At 36.1% G+C, this 21,562-nt stretch overlaps 1 protein-coding gene, 2 non-coding genes and 1 pseudogene across 3 annotated transcripts in view; all 4 read left to right on the top strand.

The window, feature by feature from the left end:
- LOC143538119 (glutathione S-transferase zeta class-like) overlaps nt 1-21,562 on the top strand; it is a 275,556-nt gene that overhangs the window by 4,093 nt on the left and 249,901 nt on the right. The window lies entirely within an intron of this gene.
- LOC143538162 (small nucleolar RNA SNORD14) lies at nt 13,755-13,879 on the top strand. The gene has a single exon (XR_013136206.1). It is a non-coding gene; the product is annotated as a small nucleolar RNA SNORD14 (small nucleolar RNA).
- On the top strand, nt 14,073-14,205 carry LOC143538163 (small nucleolar RNA SNORD14; annotated as a pseudogene).
- LOC143538166 (small nucleolar RNA SNOR75) lies at nt 14,238-14,326 on the top strand. The gene has a single exon (XR_013136208.1). It is a non-coding gene; the product is annotated as a small nucleolar RNA SNOR75 (small nucleolar RNA).

Here is a 21,562-nt window from a genome sequence, read left to right as displayed (position 1 = left end):
CCACCTGGTCGGAGTTTCCATCTCCGGGAGGACGTGTAAGTCAATCACTTTTCTAACATATTGTAATAAATAGAATTTGAGGTATCGCTTGGCACTTTCTAAGGGTACCTCCCTACGTGTTTCTCCCTCAAACTACAATTACACACTTAACTAAAAAAAACGCAGACCTAACCCGATCCTATGTATCAAGATTTTACTTGTCACGCGGATCTTTTCCTAATTTGCTTCTATCATCACCATCAATCTTTTTCAAGTCAAATAAAACCTTTACGTCAGCATCCCCTCCTATCTCATGGTAGTGAAATAAAAAAGTTATATGTTTGTTACGAAGATTCTTATCAGTCGATGCCTAACTCTGTTTCTTTACAGATTAACCCTGTTAGTTGTCCTCATTCACCGCTATTTCGATTGAATCTTACCTTATTAAGATGATCACTATATTATATGTTTTTTTAATATGTTTTGATTGAATCTTCCCTTATTAAGATGATCACTATCTTATAGTTAGGTCCTCATTGATTGATAAACTTACGAATGATCAAAAGCTTGATCTACCTATGTATGAGATTGCTAATTGTTTACTTCATGGAACCTAATATACGTATGCATTAGATTGGCATTTCACAATCTTTATGACAATTCTTTGTACGCATCATAACATTTTGGTTTCACATTGATGTTAACAATCTGTTGTAGTTGATTATCATAATTTTGTTCTTGTAGGCGTCAGTCTTATTCTCTTAGGCGTTTTTTCGTATGGATTGATTATTATGAACTTTTACTCACATAGCACCATATGTATAGATGCACATATTAGATGTTAGATTGTTAACTTTTACAACTGTGCCCACATGTACGTGTTGCCACTTGCTAATCAGACTTGGTAATTTTGCTACTTGTATAGATTTTTTTTCCTTTTAGGTTTGTAATAAGAATCATTTGAATGTGTTTATGTCATGTCATGTTTTGACCTAGTGGATCCTAATTTTATGTACGATATAATATTAATTGATAATCTTTTGTACTTGAAAATATTATGTTCCTTTGTTAATTGTCCTTTGTTGGCATCATAATTTTGGTTTCGCATTGTCCATAATACTGACGATCTTATGCAGTTCATTATCATAATTTTGTTTTTTAGGCACCAATATGTTTCATAGAGGCATCTTTTGTATGGATTGACGATTATCAACTTTTGCTCACATGACACCATACATATTGATGATTATATTTATCACAAGCCCTTTACAAATTGGGCTTTCGTGGCTCAAAATATGATGTCTATCTTTTTATCTACAAAAGTGGCAAAACTATTCTTTACATTTTGGTTTTTGTAACTCAACCACTTAGCAAAGTCGTTGTTGTCAAGGATCTCGATACCCTTGATTACTTTCTTGGGATTGAGCTTAAAGCCTTAAACATTCTTCTTTCACAAAAGAAGTAAATTAAGATTTTAATACAACATGCAGGATTTACGGATTTACTGAGTGCAAACTAGTTTCATCGTCTATGAGGACCTTTCAACCTTTATCACTTTACGACAATCCTCTACTACCTAATATGTAACATTCGTAAATTTTCAAACCCAAAACCCGACCCGTTTAAAATGTTTGATGTAATTCGGACCTTCAGCTATTATTAAAGATGGTAAATATATTGAATATGATCATTATGTTGTTTATGATTTTCATGATGTTTTATTAATATTATTATCTCAAGCGTTAAATTTAAGTCAAGATCAATTCAATTCGTTTATGTTTTGATTAAATTTCAACTATTATTCTTTCATTAATTATGATTAATTGCATCTTTTGAATATTCAACTATATTTATTTATTTTGACCAATTCCATGACTTTTACCCATAAGACTTGTCTTTTGACTTGGTTTAAAAGATTTTTAATTCACCTAAACTATATAATGTATACATCTTTACCTTCATCAATTCTTGGTCAAACCATTTAATTTCATCATTAACTATTGCTTAAGACTTGGCTAAAGACTAGCTTGACCAATTAATATGGTCAAGCATTGTTATTAACGACTCATGCACTATAAATTCATGTCCTACCTTTGCAAATCCTTCACCACAACCCAATTAACTCTCATTCATGCTCTAGCTCTCTTTTTGTGTTAAAGTCCAAGTTTGACCAAGAAAGTCAAACCGTTCAAGTTCTTCTTTTTCTTTGTTATTCCTCCTCGGGTAATTTATTATTTTATGTTAAACATATCATGTTTTCATCACCCACGTTGTCACCTTATGTCGACAGTCATGGTTGTGTTTCATTATCACTTGTCAGCTCGTTTAATGTTCGGTTAAAAAAAAGTTTTATGTTAAAATAAAACTAACCTTTGCAAAACTAATAAAACCAAACCAAACATTTTCAACATGTCACTTCATCTTATCATTTCAAATATGTTAGACATAAACCCGACTCAAAACCGAGTTCATGTTTGACCAAAAATGAACCACTCGATTAACTTGTTTGCTTAAATAATAATCGATTCGACAACAAACCGTACTCATTAAAATTAACTAATAAATATTTATAACATATATTTTCCCAAAAACTAAAATAGATTGACTAAAAGTTAAGTAACCAACTTGTTTTTCTCTTAACTTACAAAAATAGAATAAAATTTTATTTTTAACAAACTTTTTATTCATGAATTTATAAACCGAACATGTCGGCCATCTTTTTTTTTTCTTTCTTACCTTTCCTCAAACTCATTTTTTACCCTAGTTATTTTCTCATCTAAGGTCGCTCATTGAACCGAACTTTGTCGGTTTACTCGCTTAAGACATCTTCGCTTATTTTCCCTTTTCCCACTAAGTAACAAGTGAAATTTTCATTTCCCTTTTTTTACTTTTACACGTTTTGGGTGTTGCACGTCCAAACTTGGTTTTCTTGTGTCAAACTAAAATTCACATGCGTGTCTTGTATGTATTTGTTTTTGTAACATCCCGAAATTTCAAAGTGATATTAATTATATTACTTACTAATAATGGGGAAAGTTTACTCGGGTTGTCAGGAAATAAATAATAGAGTAGGAGTTGGTATGAGTCGGGCTAGTGTTGGATTAATGGAGACGGGTTAAATGAGAATGGGCCTTAGGTCCATGGGATTTCAGGGATATAAATATCCCCTAAACCCAAAAATATCTTCATTTCCTTACTTTCTACACACACACTCCAAAAACACACACACCATCTACACCGCCGCCGGGCCGAGGAGAGGAACGGGCAGATCCGAGAGAGAGAGAGAGAGAGCGATTAGTGTGTTAACAAGTTAAACGAGATCCAAACAAGCTCAAAAAGGTATGATTCTTGATCTTTGAAGTTTAAAGATCCAAGCTTTTTAGTGTATAAGCGACCGAAAATGGTCGGGAAGCGTAGTGGGTGATATTGAACCATAGCAAGGGTGTTAAAATCGCTCAAAATGCTGGACAGAAACCGAACAGCGGCTGATCTGGACAACTTCGCCTGCAACTGGGCAACTTCGCCTTCAAAGCGATGAACTTCGCCTGCAAGCTAAGTTCGCCTGATGAACTTCGCCTGCAAGCTAAGTTCGCCTGATGGCAACTTCGCTGTAAAGTTAAGTTCGCCTAACTGGTAACTTCGCCTGAGGCCAAGTTCGCCTGATGACAACTTCGCCTGAAGCCAAGTTCGCCTGATGGCAACTTCGCCTGAAGCCAAGTTCGCCTGATGGCAACTTCGCTGTAAAGCTAAGTTCGCCTAGCTGGTAACTTCGCCTAAAGCTAAGTTCGCCTAAGGTTAACTTCGCCTAGAGCTAAGTTCGCCCGAGGGTTAACTTCGCCTAAAGTCAAGTTCGATTAGAAAATAAATTAAAAATCTAATGAAAAATGTGTTAAGACAGTTAATGGAAATAAAATTTTTCCAAGCTGACCTGGCAGCTCGACCCCAGGGGCTCTGCCCCTTGGACCCTGCTAGGGGCTGCCGCCCCTAGACCCCGCTGCCAGGGGCGCTGCCCCCGGACCCCCGTTCGTTGTGGGTAGTAGTTAAGACTGGAAAGATGATATGAGTAGTGATAGTTGTTTGATACGTGTAACTTGTACAGTCAGCCGAGCTCAGTTAAAGAAGGGATTTACAGCTATCAGAAGAAAGAAGCAGAGTTCAGGTGAGTTTCTAGCCCCATTCCTTGTTATGTTTTCGGGGCTGTGTGCATACTCGATGTGTTGTTAATACATTTATCCTAAGTGATAAGTGTATGTCATATGTGATATGTGTGATAGATATGAATGATTGTTTGTCGGTACGCAAACGATCTTCGGATATTGCGCGTACTGTCAGGTTAAAAATAAATGTACGAATATTATATATCGAAGATGTATGAATATTTCAAATGAATACTTGTCGGGGCGTGAACGATCTTCGGATATTGCACGTAACGACAAGGGGTATGGTTGTTAAATGAATGAGGTAAAGAAGGCCTAGAGTGTTCTTATGTTATAATGTAAGTATGTGTATATAGGTACACGAATGGCATGTGAGTTCTACGTTCGACATAGTAAGTTAGGATGGCAAATCCCTCTAGCTTCTGTCGGACATAGACTCGGCTGGTGATGGCGTAGTTAAGGACTGCGAGCCTTATACGTGAAGTAGATGATATATGTAAACGTAGATAAGGACTGCGAACCTTATACGTAATGTAGATAGGCGTCAGCATAGGAAAGGACTGTGAACCTTATACGTGCTGATTTTGTAGCATAGGGGAGGACTGCGAACCTCGTGCGTGCTATGAATTAGGTTGCAACATAGGGAAGGACTGCGAACCTTGTACGTGTTGTGGATGTATTTCAGCATAGGAAAGGACTGTGAACCTTATACGTGCTGATTTTGTAGCATAGGGGAGGACTGCGAACCTCGTACGTGCTATGAATTAGGTTGCAACATAGGGAAGGACTGCGAACCTTGTACGTGTTGTGGATGTACTATGGTATAGGGAAGGACCGCGATCCTTGTACGTACCATAAATGGTGAACATAGGTAAGGACTGCGAACCTTGTACGTGTTCACGACCTTGAGTATAGGTATAGACGGTGAACTATGAACGTACTCTCGGTAGACTGAGGTTAGTGATTGTAGATATGTATGTATGTATGGTAGCAAGTATGTATGTAGAACAGAAGGGTAACTAGTGAAGTATGGATATGTATATACGGATATGTGTGTATGTGTATGTATTGTATGGCGTTCGATTAACTAGAACTCACTCAGCGTAGCTGACTTTTAGTATGCACGCAGGTGAGCTGATTATAGAGTTAGCATGAGGATGACACACGGCATGGATTGAACGGCTGGCATCTGAAGAAAGAAGTAAAGATGTTTTAAATATAAAGTTTTGTGTTATGGTATCAAAGAAAAGATTTAATGTTTTGTAACAAATGATTGATGTTTTATATTCCGCGAAAAGTTTTAATAAACTCTGATTTGAAGAACTGTGTTTATGAGTAAATCCGACGCTAAAGTAGGGTCACCGGGTTCGGGGCCTTACAGTTTTGTATCATATTTCTTGTAAACTATGTGATTATGTGCTAGTTGTTTACTGTTTTTGTTGGTGGATACACATACTCATAGTGGGAGGGTCTGACGGGACGTACCTGCGCCGTCCATTTGTTAATGGCGGTATCATACACATACTCATAGTGGGAGGGTCCGACGGGACGTACCTGCGCCGTCCATTTTTAAATGGCGGTATCATTATCTATTCTATACTCCAAGTAGCTCAGCGAACGGGGGTTCCTTAGTAGAGTTGACTTATGTCAACAGAACGGGATATCATATATTTACTTTTCTTTTGCTTTATGATTGAGACAATACATCTTGACTTGTGAATTTTACACTTTTCGTATTATATATACAAAACTCTATGAATTCTCACCAACATTATTGTTGACAAAATATATTACTTTAAACGTGCCGTAGGTTGAAGTTTAAGGATTGAAGACTAGAGTAGTTGGACCATTAGGTTACTAGAAACGAAATTCAAAGTTTATTGTATTATTATTTGATTGTGTATTTGGGATGTATTGAAATGAAATAAATATAATTATTGTCGCTTTAATAGCATTACGAGCTTATGAGTGATCTGTACGTCACACCCGAGCGTATTCCGCTTTAGCCGGGGTGTTACATGATAGGGCAAAATGTCAACTTGTTGGAGCTCTACAATATGCAACTATGTCCATGTCTGATATTACATTTGCTGTCAACAAACTATGCCGCACATGCATCCCCCTTCTTAAACTCTCTAGGCCTTGCCCAACTCATCATTTGATACTTGCAAGGCACTATTAATTATGGCCTGCTTATTTGTCACAACTCGAGCTCTCATCTTCAGGCCTTTACTGATACATAGTGGCAAGGAAATCGTCTATTCGTGTCTTCTTGGATTCTGACTGGGCTAGCAGCCCAGATGATCGTCGATCCACGAAGGGATTTGCTATACACATGGATTCCAACCTCGCCTCTTGGATCGCACGAAAACAACTTACAGTATCCGAGTCACCTACAAAAGCTAAATATAAAGCTCTAGATGATACCGTTGCAAAATTAACCTGGCTAAAAGTGCTTCTAACAAAACTAGGGTCATACATAAAAGATCCTCCAACTCACTGGTATGATAATCTTGATGCAACCTATCTTGCTGCAATCAAGTTTTTCACGCAAGAACAAAATACATTGAAGTTGACTATCACGTTGTTTGAAAACCAGTTACAAAAAGAAAATCAGAACTTTGGTTCATAAAGTCTCTGAAGATTAAGTTGCATACAGTCTTTTCAAAGCCGCTGCCAACTCACTGATTCATAGCCTTACGTTTCAAGCTACATATCATTTGTCAACCCAATGTCATATCCCATTTTAATTGGCATTAGTTAAAGGACACAACATTTAATGCGGTTAGTGTATAACCTCACCTCATATAAACCCTAATTAAAGAAAAATCAATACAACTTACAATTTCACACACCAGAAGTGATTTGTTCATACTTAGATAAAAACCCCTTTCAAAATCCTTGTTGTTGAGGACATCTTTATTAAAAATTTATATATATTTCACACACATGAAGCGAGCTCCGAGTCACAACTTTTTGGACCACCCTAGGCTCAACCCTTTTGGGAGCGTAAAATAAATTTTATAATTGAGACTCTTTTGTATAAAAAAACTTAAGATCATAACAGGTGGAATATTATGACACAAATATTTTATACACGATTTATAAATGGCGCAGGATCGCATATTCGCATGCATTAAAGTTGGGGTGAGTTTTACTAAAAGAAAAACCATTGTCAAGAGATTGATGGTTAAGTGAATTCTGATTAGAGACGAATGCGTAAAGTAGTTGAATCCTAAAACAAATTGGTAGCATAGGTACAAGAGGCCAAACTTAAACTCACTTTTTCACATTCGAGCTATAGTTGGTCAATAATGGAATCTAATTTTACTAATAATGTAATATTTCGAATGTGGTAAAATGTTGATGAAGTTTAGCGACGTACTAACTTATTGTGACGAGACCTTTTAATCAGATGATAAAGTGGACCCCGAGTGATTCATTTTATTACCCTTCTTTATCCGATAAAAGCAATCATATGAAGTAATATAATGCATTTAGTTTAGAATTTTTTTTTTTAAAGATCTAAAAACAATAATTGCCGCATTAATTATTTATTGGATGACATCGAAACAGAAGGCAAGCGGGCAACAAGCTGCGCCGCTACCCATTTTTGAATCGCAAAACCCAATCTTTTAAAAACTATATTTGCTGATCTTGGAGTCATAACATTACTATGCATGACCCGCTGAACACGGGTAAGTAGCTCCACAGCTTCTGGCGCGAGGAAACCAAAAGTGTCAAAAACAAAAGGAATAAATATATGTTGGTTGTCAAGACACGCCTTTTCATGTTTTGCCACCTTACTTGAAGCAGCTTTTAATGCGGCTTGACCGACCGCGAAACCACTACTCCCTAAGCCCACCAAAGGAGAAACCCCTGTTAAATCCACACACAAGTGTTTCCCTCCTATCCATCCAAACACCAAAATGTCAGCCGGTCGAAGAGATGATCTTATTTTATAAAAGTTAATAAAGTCAAAGGTGAAGTTTAGACAAAAACGTGGGGCGAGGGGTGGGGGATTCTTATTAAGCTTCGCCTTTGATTAGGTTAAGAAAAACCAACACAAACACACACACACTCTCTCTCTCCCTCTTAGGCATGAGACTGAAAAAGAACATTTCACGGGTATGAGACAGGTAAAGGATTTGATGGTACTTGACCCAATTACACGAAATCATATACTCATTTACCTAGACAACATATAATCAATAAATTTAATTTAATAATCCTGCTAACTACTGATTTCACATCGTACAAAATAAAGAAAAAAAATTAAGACATGTATTTTGAGATATTATTTATAGTTAAAAACATAAAATTATATAAAAATAAGAACATATAGAAAACTATATATGAGAATCCCAATGGGTATTTTTTTTAACAAGCTAATGGGTATACTGACACCCGCAGCTATGTAGGACAAATACATGCCAAGTATAGGACATGATTTTACAACTGGCTATGAGATTGATATTACTAGTACCCGTTATGTACATGTCACATTATCATCCCCACTTCAATATCAAGAACTTAATTAGGTAGTAAACTCAGGAGCTACCGAAGTTGCAAGATTTTACCAAATTACAGATGCTTGCATCTTATTTGCTACTACAGATTTAAGTTTTTCCCAAAATTCAAAGTCACTGTCAACCTAAAGGATCGTTTTCCACGCAATTTTCTCCATTTGAGGCGATTTAATGCATTTCTAATGAAGTAACGCATCAACCTAAAAGATCATTTTCCATGCAATTTTCTCCATTTGAGACCGTTTAATGCATTTATAATGAAGTAACCTTAAGGTGATGGCCCTCTGCACCTTGAACCCCATAAGAGGCTAGCCCATATGCTTATTAGAGCGCTCTCACGGTCTAGGCAAGAGGCGGTGCCTTACCTAGTACTGTCACACCCCGACTTAGGGCCTGGGTGCGACGTCCCGGGTTGGTATCTGTTTTTGAAAATATATCAGAGTTACGAGTTTTTAACGGAAGTCTTTTAAAAATATAATTATTATATTGAAAACTTGGAAATTTAATTCCTGTTTTGATATTCCAAATACCTGTCATTTAAAAATATGATTCTTTACAATATTTAAATAAAATATCTGAGCCATCAGATCACCTCTAATGATTATGTCTCCAATCTTCTATCTATCTTGCCTGTTAGTTCTATTATGTACAGTTTTCCTGAAATGTGGGGAAAAAATATGCCAGCACACAGCTGGTGAATGACGCTGACTCAGTTTCAATACCAGTGTGTAAACAACAATAATACCTTTGTGACAATACTCATTAGGCACCCAACCCAATTGGGTTAAAATTACCCTAAGTACATGTGCAATTAATCATATACACAATATCATTTCTCTGAACAGTCCCGTAGACTTCCAGAGGCATGTTTGATGATATGCATGGCCTCGGGGAACTCCGAGTCACCATGTATGTATGGATCCAGACACATGTATACTCTTAATCTGAGTATGCCCGTTTCTCATTATTGTAACACAAAGTTTTAAGGATTCGTAAATCCTATGCAAACAGTTCAGACTCTAAAAGAGTTATAAAAATTTATGGCGTATTCACCTTTTATGATTGTAATCAGTTTCTGACACTGATTCCTGTATATTGATTAGTTTCGGTTACTGACCCCTGTCTGTAAATCAGTTTCTGTTACTGATTCCTGTTTCTGTTTTCAGCTTTCAGATTGATTGATTGATTGTTATCTCGGACCTATAGTACGAGAATAACATTTGTATAAATATCTAGATCTATGATCTAGCTTCAGACCCCGTAGTCTGTTTTGTATAGCTGTAATCTTGACAAATTATTTGTTTGTATAAAACATTTAGACCTTTAGTCCTTTTTGTTTAATAATTATATGTCAAGTTTCTTCTTCAGGAAGAAACATCTATATCAGGTTTCTTCTTCAAGAAGAACATTATTTTAACTATAACCTGTGTGAATGAATAGTATATTTCTTAATCATTAAGAAATACTATCTAACTATACCCTTTGCCTGCAAATGATTATGTTTCTTAATCATTAAGAAACAATAATTTAACTATAACCTTTGCTTATGAAAAGCTATATTATACTTAACAGTGGTCAAGGTTCGGGCTATACCCCCGACTATGGTCTAAGCTATTATTATAATAATAAAATAATAACTTAATCAGAACCCCGACCTCTCACGGGTATTTGGAGTTAAATGCCTATGACTGATCGAGCGGCACTGCTACTCTACTTCGCGTTCTAGAGCTTAGACTGTCAGAGCTTCGGAGCTTGGCACGTTCCACGAGGTCGGCACGCTTCTCGAGGCGAAGTGTGTGTGAGAAAGTGTGTTGAGGTGTGAGTTGTGAATGCCGTGAACCCTCCCTTTATAGCCGAAATTGGGTGCCATCGCGTAGCGCGATGGCCCCTTAGCTTAGGGCATCGCGTAGCGCGATGTCAGGCGGTTGACGCGTGGCTGCTGACTCAGCCCTAGCATCTGCCACATGTCCCCCCGTTGTGATACGTGTCTGATGCGTCATCATGGACCGTCGCGTAGCGCGATGGTCCTGTGTTTGGGCTCATCGCGTAGCGCGATGGGTTCCAGAATCCAAATTTTTATTTTTAGTCCCTCGTCTTTGATAACTTGCCACTTCTAGATTATACTTCCATTTCCAAAAATACTAAAGTGGCCCTTATGCAGCTCGCGGCGATGCGAAGTGCAAAGTGCGCCATCAAAACGCCACATTACGCCCATCGCCCGAGTCCGAGTCCATGTCGAGTGTTTAGTCACATTAAAACATTTCTATGAAAACTTTCTTCCTTATAAAGAGCTTCCATTTCTTTTCTTGTTTCCATGTGGGATGAAAGTATCTTTTCCTTATTTATACCTATGTGGAATGCTTTCATTGTCTTCCATCTTTCCATGTGGGATGAAATTTTCTTATTTCCTTAAGATAAGATATCTTTATTTTTCTTATCTTATTTTTCCCATGATTTATCTTGAGAGCATTTTTAATCCTTCTACTTTTAAAATTGATAATTTTAGTCCAAAATAAATATGGGTTTTTCCTAGATGTTGCAAGTACCAATCACAATAATCTTGGACAAGGGTGTACTTTGCAAAGCCTCCCCACCCTCCTTAATCCTCTTTAATGCCTCAACAAACATGGACGGACCTGGTATAGAACCAGGGGTAGCCTCCGCTATCCCTTAACTTTTCGCCGGTAGTGCAAAATTTTTTATGTTTCAGACGGTTTTTGTATTTCGCTGCCCCTGAAAAAAAATATAACGTTATCCCTGTTTGTTTAAAGCACAACCAAATTAAAAGCTGAAACCAATTAAAACCCAACTAAATTTAAACCCAAACCAAATAAAACCATTGTTTGTTGCTACCTGATGCTTGGACGCTTGGTTTAGGCCGGACATCAACATTCAACAAAACAAAGTTTCATTCAGTTTAGTAGTCGACAGTCGGTGCTCCTTCAGTCTCTCTTCCACGGTTTGAATTCTACTTGTTCAATTTAGGTATTCTTCTACTTCTATTTGAAATTGTAATGTTTATTTGTTTATATAAATTGTTAATTTGAAATTGTTTATGAGCAATTGAATGTTTTTTTTTCTTTTTTAACACTGAACTTCTTTCAGTTTTTGTTGCTTATGGGACTTGAATCCAATACATCCCTCTCCCAAACCCATGTGTTTTTATAGCTTTGCCTTTGCCAATGGAGTGATGGACCTCCATCACATTGGTAGCAATCGAATGATTGATTATGGTTTGTTGGATATTTGGATAACGTAAACTAAAAATTGTAATTGATTAGAGATTTAGCATATATATATATAAATTGAAATTGATTATGGATTTATGGTTTAAATTTTGTCCCTCCCAAAATTAGGGATCTCGATCCAATACCAAGTTAAAAAACACTATTGTATGAAATATGGTAAAAAAAATTGGTTACTGTGTGAAATAAGGAAAAAAAAGGTTTACATTGTATGAAATATGGTAAAAAAAAATCTTTGAACGTTACATCTGATATTTTAGTCTAGATCCGTCACTGTCAACAAATAATATTTTTTTATATCTTTATTATTACAACTTTCTCTCTTCCTACTCACAACCAATTCAACAATTATTAAAAAATAAATAGGGGCAAATAAATTTTTCCTAAATTTACAAAAAATCACTGTCTTTTCTCTCTCCATCCTATAATTTACACTCACAAGTACTCACAACCTCAATCTATAAGGCTATGTGTAGTAGATGACTACAAAATGTGGGCGATTTTCAACACGTGGCGCCACGTCAGCAGAGACGATTTTCATTTTAGGGGTGTAGTGGTTTTGTAGCCCCCTTTTTATTTTTTTATTATTATTTTCCAACATACACAAAACACACATAAGCGATAATCCATGTTGCCCCCCATGTCACCCCACATATCGGCCTGGGGGGGGGGAGCGCTGTGGCCAAAGTTTGCCTCAAAATTGAAGATTTGTCGGCCCACTACACTCAGCCTAATTTGCAAATTCCTTCACATAATTTTAGAAGATGATTTGAGAATGCTCATACTGAGGCATAAGTTGCCAAACAACACCTAAACTTTGTACGATTATACTTTGAGCGCCTTTTTACAATAAAAATAAGGAAAAATCCTCAAAATAGCCCATCTACAAAATAAGATTTTAAATTTGCCCCTCCAAATTCAAGATTCCAAATTTGTCCCATAGTTATCTCGTCATCGTCGACATGTTGGCGGGGAAGAGGAAAAGGCACGACGCGTTAATAAAAAACACGTAACGCACGACAAGTTATGCGTAACGCATCGTCGACCCTACATTAGCACCGGAAACGCATCGTCGACCCTACGTTAGCACCGGAAACGCATCGTCAACCCTGCGTTAGCACTAGAAATGCATCTTCAACCCTACGTTAGCACCAGAAATGCATCTTCAACCTTATGTTTTGTCAACAAGTCGCCGGCCATGAGATCCGGTAAGCCGTCGCCGACGATGTGAATACGGGTGTCAGGTATGGCAGCCCGGCACTGACATCGTGAACAAGAACATGTATAACGAATTATCTGCGATAAAATGGCCTCGAAAACACATCGTCGACGATCTATTCCGGCCAGATTCCGGCCACGTGTCGTTCTCCGGTTCGTTTAGTAACAGTCGTCGGTATTCCCTAACACGTCGTCGGCGACAAGATAACTATGGGACAAAACTGGAAACTTGAAATTGGAGGGACAAAGTTGGAATCTCATTTATAGATGGGCTATTTTGGGGATTTTTCCTAAAAATTAACTGCCCCAGTCATTATTATTAGTAACAATAAGAAAACGATTTTAAGAAAAGCAATGCCATCTATTAAAGTAAGAATTTTAAGAATAATTTGGGTTTACATGCATATTTTTATAACTTATGGATGAAATTGTAACAAAGAATGGCGGCCATAGACAAAAACCCTAATTCCTAAACTCCTGTGTGTCTATATAACAGCACCATTCTTCATTCATTCAAATCATCCGAGACAATTGAATTATTTAGTTTAAACATGTAACATTTTCTGCGTCGTTTTGTATTGTATATTGTTATCGTTAATTTGTATATAATAATATTGTTGAGTGGGTATCAATGATGAAATCCTTAAGGCTTGTTTCTCATTTACATTCGCAGTGGCCGCCTGATTAAACTTTTGCCTTCGCCAGGCTTGAGAGCTCATGCTGCTTTATCCTTCCTTGGATGTCTGAGATCCTCATTCAATTTGAAATTAAGTTTTTATTTACTGATTTTGGAGATCATTTAGCAATTAAATGTTTAGAATATATCGAAACAGAAGGCAGGCGGGCAACAAGCCACGCCGCTACCCCTTTTTGAATTGCAAAAATGAAAATATATTGTTGATGGGAATCAAACTCACTACCATGATTTTTGATTTGTTAGTTGAAACTGGTGGTGATATTCTTAAGGCTTGTTTCTCATAAACATACATTCGCAGTGGCCGACCAAGAGCTTTCGCATTCGCCAGGCTTGAGAGCTTATGCTGTTTTTACTCCTTTCTTCCTTGGATGTCTGAAGTTTCATTTTAATTATTATTAATATTATTAGGGTTTCTCGATGAGGATTTCATTCATAGATGACGAGTCTGATAAATCCATTCTATTCATCGTGAAGATGAATCGAGGCATTTGTCTGAGAGATATCCACCCTATTTCTTTCATTTTCTCTTATTGTTTTTGCCCTTTGATTTTTGTTATATGTTAATTTATTTTCTGTTTTATCATAATTTTTGAATTATGTAGATTGTTGTTAATCGTCGTTGGAATAAACAGTCACTTAGGATTGCTTGGAAGTACATTGTTTGAAATGTGAAAATTTGGTTTATGTTTGTTTTTTCCTTTTATTTAAGCTGATCATGCTCCTTTTTTGCCAATTAGGGCTGTTCATGAACTCAGCCGAGCTGAACCGAATGCATGCTTGCTAATACTTGGTTTTGGTTTGAGATTGAGCTGAACCGAGGGAATTGAATTTAAATAAATGAGCGATATGTTTATGATTGAATTTGGTTTGGTTTGAGACCGAGCGAAATGCTTTGGTTTGATTTTGTACAAAGTTTTCAAATTTAACTTCTAAAACTCCAAAATATTTTTTGTTCAACGTTTCCAAACTAAAAGAATTGAACTTGGTTTGGTTTGAAATTGAGTGGCTTGGTTTTACCTGATTTCATACAAAGTTTTCAATTTTCATTTTTAACTATTTAAGTTTCTGAAACTTTAATTTATTATTTAAAGATTTTCAAATCTAAAATGTCTAAAACTAACAAGAAAATATATATAATTTGTGCGGCTATGGTTTAAATTTGAACTTTGAAGTTAACACAAATGAGGAGAATTTTAAAAACTTTTAAAAATGGTATTTTTTTTATATCATAATTTTGAGTTGTGGAGGTGATTGGTGTTTCTTAATGAGCAAAGCAAACCAAACTAAGCGAGGCTTTACTCGTGCTTGGCTTGCTTTCAAACGAAACCAAACCAAACAGCTCATTTCCTATCTGAGCCAAAAACGAACGAGCATTTTTTGAGCAATTTTTGAGCGAGTGGTGAACGAGCGATGAGCAGTTTGGACAGCCCTAGTGCCAATTGCTGAATTGCAGATGTCTAAAGTTTGCCAACTGTTTGAGCAGTTTTTGCCATAATAGAAATAGAGACAGAAAAATGTAATTTGTAGAAAGTTTGAGGAATGTGGAGTGGATGATTGGGAATGCAAGAGGAGTTTTTATGTGCTTGAAGCCCGCTAAGAATTAACGATGGAGACAAACACTGCACTTTTGTTGCTGAGAATGGGAAAACTTCTCGTTTTTTACACACATTGATTGAATTGATACAAGTTCTTATTGAAAAAAACATCAAAGGTCTTTTAAAGTTATCCAAGAAATACAAATTATATAAAAATGTACAACTTTGAAAGGCATGACTTTAGAGGTTGGTAGAAGTGCAATGCCATGGAAGTTGGTAGAAGATGCATCTTTGAATGTTATGTGGCTAATAAAATAAAATGGTGGAACAAACACTTGGGCAAATCTATGACGTTTTAGGCCCCCGAAGGTGTTGGGTTTCGTAGGCCTTTTGTTTAGACCCGATTTATTATTTGAATCCAACGGGCAGACAGGTGTAGGGTGGCTAGACCGAAGTCCGGCCCGGTTTAGATTTCTTGTTCAATATTTACAAACCCTAGATCGAACCACGATATGTACTTGTAATCCCTTGTCACTCAATAAATCATATCTAGTTGCCACCCGTGAACGTAGGTCAGTTTAGACCGAACCACGTTAAATTCTTGTGTTCGTTTATTGCTTTCGCGTGTGTGTTCAATTCGTGTGTGCGTTTAATCCTAATAAGTGGTATCAAGAGCTTAGGTTCGGATCATACGAAGAGCATGTTGAACCAGTCTCGTACGCCGCCGCCGCCGCCACCAAGAGTTGGAGCTAGGGTTCCGCCACGGTACCCAGTAGCCACCGTCAGTTTCGTTGCGCCGCCGCAGAAGGGTAATCACTGGCTAGGGTTTTGCTGTAACCAGTCATCGACGATCCGAGTTTACGGTTCTGTATTTTTTTTTGAAAGCGAGAACCTTTAGCATCATCACCGTGTATGTTGTCTAGTTGTTGGGTCAAACGCCGCGGTTCAAGAGTTGCTCGATTTTGAGGCAGAAGCTTAATTGGATCTTCTTTTTTGAGAACCAGTGGTGTGAAAGAGATTCTTTCTTTTTTTTTTATTGATGGTTACAATTGATAGAAGAAGGAAGACAAAGAAGTAATATTGTATTATTATTTTTCTCTTGGAATTCGTGCCCAAGGAAAAGATAGGAGCACCCATCTTCTTTGTTTTGTTGTTGGTCATCTCAGCAAACATTAAAAAAAAAAGAGAAAAGAGTTCTTGTACTTATTTGGTAGTTGGTCAAACAACGAGCCAAGAACGTTTGAATCAAGATTCTACTTTTGTTGAAGAACAGATGTTGAATCAGAAGAAGCGTTAAAGAAACTGAGAACTAGTGCCAACTGTGTTTGTCAGGTTTTATCGTTTCAGTTTAATGTTTCAGTTTCTGATTTATAGTTTGTATATCCGCTGCGTATAAATAGGTTGATTTTTTAACAGAGTTCAGTAGAACAGTCGTTAAGTTCAAGCCCGTGCCATTACTGTGTCTGTCTCTGTTTTTATCTAGTTTTTTGTTTTAGTCATTGTAATTGTAGAAGACGGAAATGTTTCGATACAGAAGTTTGATGGGCAGAAATTTGGTTGGTGGAAGATGCAGATTGAGGCGCTACTTTGTCAGAAAGACTTAGATGAAGTGCTTGAGGATGAAAAACCAAAAAAGTTGTCAGAAGCAGAGTGGAAGAAGTTAGACAAGAAAGCTAGGGCTTGTATTACATTATCGTTGTCGGAAGATGTGGCGTTTAACATCATGAAAGAAACCACGGCACGTGGTATGATGGATGCACTATCCAACATGTATGAGAAACCTTCGGCAGCAAATAAGGTCTATCTTATCCGAGAGCTGGTGACAACAATAATGAAAGAGGGTGGTTCAGTTACAACTGCATATCAATAATCTTAATTCGATCCTGTCCCGCTTAGTGTCAATTGGCATTAAGTTTGATGATGAAGTTCAAGGCCTATTGTTATTATCCTCTTTACCCGACAGTTGGTCTCAAACAGTGTGCAGTTTGTAGTTCATCTACAAAAATTACTTTTGATGGGATTCGGGACCTGATTCTGGGAGAAGATTCAAGACGCAGAAGTTCAGGTGAATCATTAGGAAATATGTTAGTCACATAAGGTAGAGGTAGGGGAAAACAGCGAGGCAGTGGGAGCAGGAAGAGAAGTCAGTCTAAGACTCGTAAAGATATTGAATGCTGGAGTTGTAAAGAGAAATGACACTTCAGGAATCATTGTCCGAATGGTAAGAAAGAAGTGAACGTTACGAAAAACGACACAGATGACGGGGTCAGTAGTGATGAGGCTTTGGTTTTGTAGTGTTGAGAGTAACGTTGATTCTTGGGTGATGGATTCTGGTGCATCGTTTCATGCCACTCACTATAGTGAAATGATGAGGAATCTTAAGTTAGGGGATTTTGGAAAGGTTCGACTTGCAAACGATGATATTCTAGAGGTTACGGGTATGGGAGATGTTGATTTGATAACTTCAGCCGGTACTTCTTGGACTTTGAAAGATGTGAGGGTTATTCCAAGTTTGAAGAAACGTTTGATTTCAGTTGGGCAGTTGGATGACTAGGGTCATGATGTTAAGTTCGAGAATGGGCAGTGGAAGGTAGTCAAAGGGAATCTCGTTGTTGCTCGTGGCAAGAAAAGGGGATCGTTATATATGGTCGACGTATCACTGGAAGGAGTGGATCCAGTTCCGATGAAAGACATAGTCCGGTTCACAGAATTTCATGGGCAGAAGAAGGTTCGTTTTGCAAGTAACAAACCCACAGCCAAAGTGAAGATTCAGGATGAACGAGCTAGGAAGGTTAAATCAGTTGGGGGACATCGTGACAGTGGAGCGCAGGTCGTGTTTCAGTTACAGTTCCAGGCCGGCAGTGGATTAAGAAAACCAGTATTCCAGCTGCAAAAGTATCTCCAGTGAATTACTTGCTGAATATGGAGAGTGTTTATTCTCAGGTTATCTCAGAATCCGGTAGTTCGTTACAGTTGGAGCCGGTAGGGACAGAGAACGGGTCAGTGGCAGTTTTAGCCGTGACTGATGTGTTGGAGCTCCGGGGAGCTTCAACGGGCCTTCAGGTTCATTAATGAGAAGGCCGTGACAACTAGAAGAAGTTTTATGTTTAGATTACAGAAGTACGATCAAGAGTGCAGACGAGAGTGCCCAAGGCCTCTGAGTGGGAGATTGTTGGGTTTCGTAGGCCTTTTGTTTAGGCCCGATTTATTATTTGAAGTCCAAAGGGCAGACGGGTGTAGGGTGGCCAGACCGAAGCCCGGCCCAGTTTAGATTTCTTGTTCAATAATTGACAAACACTAGTCTCTATTTAAACAATGATATGTACTTGTAATCCCTTGTCACTCAATAAAGAATACCTAGTTGCCACCCGTGGACGTAGGTCAGTTTAGACCGAACCACGTTAAATCCTCGTGTTCGTTTATTGCTTTCGCGTGTGTGTTCAGTTCGTGTGTGCGTTTAATCCTAATAGAAGGGTATTAAAAAGCTACAGTCATTCATTTTTTCATACAGTTGTAAGACAGTAATCATATACCAGTATTCCGAACTTTAGAGAATCGATGAGATGAATTCCGTCTCTCCATCCAACAGTAGACTGTGAGGCGTGAACATCCGTAGTCCTTCAATCCTAGCAGCTTTGAAGGACCTTGTTAATAAACTAATGGACTATGTTTGTTTATGTTTAATGGGCTATCTTTGTGTAACTGGTTAAATGCGTGTATTGGACTGTTATTTTTGGGGTTAAAGGTGGTTAACTGCAAACGAGCTATTCATTTGTTAGATTTTTTATAAATGAAATAGTGGGCTTATAAGCTTATTAGTAACTTGTATGGAAATTTTGAAAATTTCAGCGAAAAGTTACACAGAGCCCAAAATGTAGTGACACCATTAATACCTTTTCCGACAAAAACCTTAAAAACACGTACAAGTAACGTGAGATGCAATGTCAGGAATTCTGTATATTTTTTTTCATATATAATAGGAAAATTGAAACGGCTATTCATGCGATGAAACAATGTTTTAATTCGGGTGTTTAAATTTCCAATAACAAAAATCAAGTCATTTGAATCCCAGTTTCGAGATAAGTTTTATATCGATCGAATCGTACCGTTCTTCGATCAAAAGCCCTAAAACATCAGTTTGAAACTTGGGAAAAAACATAACGACGTTAAGTGTTTTTTAACGGAGGACCATTGAGACAAAAATAGTTGAAAGTTGGGACCGATGGTAGTAATTTTTTAAGTTGGGATTATTATCGGCCAACACACTAAAGTTGAGATTATTTATTTCCAATTCGCCTATATAATAAAGCAAGTGATGTACAGCAACTTAGTTAAATCATTACAATAAACAAATACTTTATTTAACGAACTAGGTTAGTGTCTCATGTAACATATGGGTGGAAAATACAGAAATTGTTAAAAAAGAGATGCTATAACCCGATTTAAAAGCTAACTCGGTTTGGTGAGACCCATGACCCGCTTATTTTTTTTAATATAAAATTGTTTCTTAATTATAAATAAATCTTAAAAAAACGAATACTAATTTTTAGCATCTCACTATGTTATAGGATTTTTATATAAAATATTTGGTGAAATTAATTTTTAATTTAATGAGATGTTATAACATGTATATGGGCTATCAGGGTTTGGTGAGACCCACACGCGTGAATTCGGGTCAAATGCATAAAAAGTCTCCTTTTACAAATAAATCAATCTGGTGGCTTGAGAAAATATGAAGAACAACCAGGTAGTTTTTAAAGGTTTTATTTATATATATTTAACTATTTAAGATAAGATAAATAATAAGGTATTACATAATAAATATTAATGAACACAAAAAGTAAACGAAACAGAATATTGTTCATACTTAAGATTCCAGCATTAGTTAAATTGAACTGAATATGAAAACGTGATAGACATGGAAAATTCGATGGAATTAAAAATGTTTAATTTCTTTTAGCTGAAATTATATTGTCAATCATTTAAGACATTAATTACAAATAACATATTTTCTAAAATAATTGGTAAAAATAATTTTTATTTTCATTTTAAAAGAAATCAAAATGAAAGATTATGAATTAGTTCATCCTATTTAAGTTAGTAAGCCATAAACATTTAAAAGAAAAGTAGTGAGTTCGATTCTCTCCAACAACAATAAATGTCATGTCGACAATAAGGTAGTGCTTGGTATAAAAGACTGAAGGGTGTACTGAAATGAATTAAAAAAATGTTTGATTGTCATGTGATAATAGAATGGGCTATTTTTTAAGAAATGAAACTCCTTCTAATTATAGGATTTTCATTCCTTTAAAATAGGGTGTTTTTTTTTCATTCATAAATGAAATAATGACCCAATAAAAATTAAAAATAATAATTGGTATTATTAATATTATTATATTATAATTATTGACATATTATCAATATTATTATAGTATATTATTATTATTGATTTGTATATTATAGCATAACTATTGTTATATTAGAATTATATTGTATTTAAATTTGATGAGTTAATATTTCACAACGCGCATGCTTGATTTAACGTTTTTATGATTATTTTTATTCAATTAAATAATCTCGTTGTAACGCGTAGGTTTTAAAAACTAGTTATTATAAATATTCATATTATTAGTTATTATTATTTCTACTAATAATAATGTTAGTAAATAATAATAATAAATATTATCAGTTTATTATTATTAGTAAATAATAATAACAACAATAATAATAATAATAATCTTACACTATATATTATAGAAGAAGTATTGCTACAGTACACTTTAATTTTTTTACACATTTAGTTCTTCAATTTTAGATTGTTTCAATTTAGTCTTCCTAAAATTGTTTCAATTTTGATTCATGTCATTTCTTTTTGGTAAATTTTGTTTACTTTTCACTTTAGCACTCTAAAGTGTTCATGGTTTTAGTATGTACCTTAACATGTGTTTTTCTTCCCATATAGTTTTTTGTTATTACAACATTTAAGTTATTGATTCTTTGGTAATGTTTAGCATACGATATTTTAAAAACTTTAGTATGGCGTTACGACATGCTCATATTTTTATATAGGGAAAATTTCTAAATAGTTGTTTTTAGAGAAATGATTCTCAAAGTAGTTATTGTTAAAATTTTTCAAAACTTTTTTTTTTTTAAAAAGCCGTCTTGTTGATAACTGTATTTTGTATGTTTCCTGCTTGAACCA

The sequence above is a fragment of the Bidens hawaiensis genome, unplaced genomic scaffold (assembly GCF_021521415.1).
Source record: "Bidens hawaiensis isolate Kalapana, Puna unplaced genomic scaffold, B.hawaiensis_p1.1 tig00011475_1, whole genome shotgun sequence".
Lineage (NCBI taxonomy): Eukaryota > Viridiplantae > Streptophyta > Magnoliopsida > Asterales > Asteraceae > Bidens > Bidens hawaiensis.
This window is presented reverse-complemented; position numbering and strand designations above follow the sequence as displayed.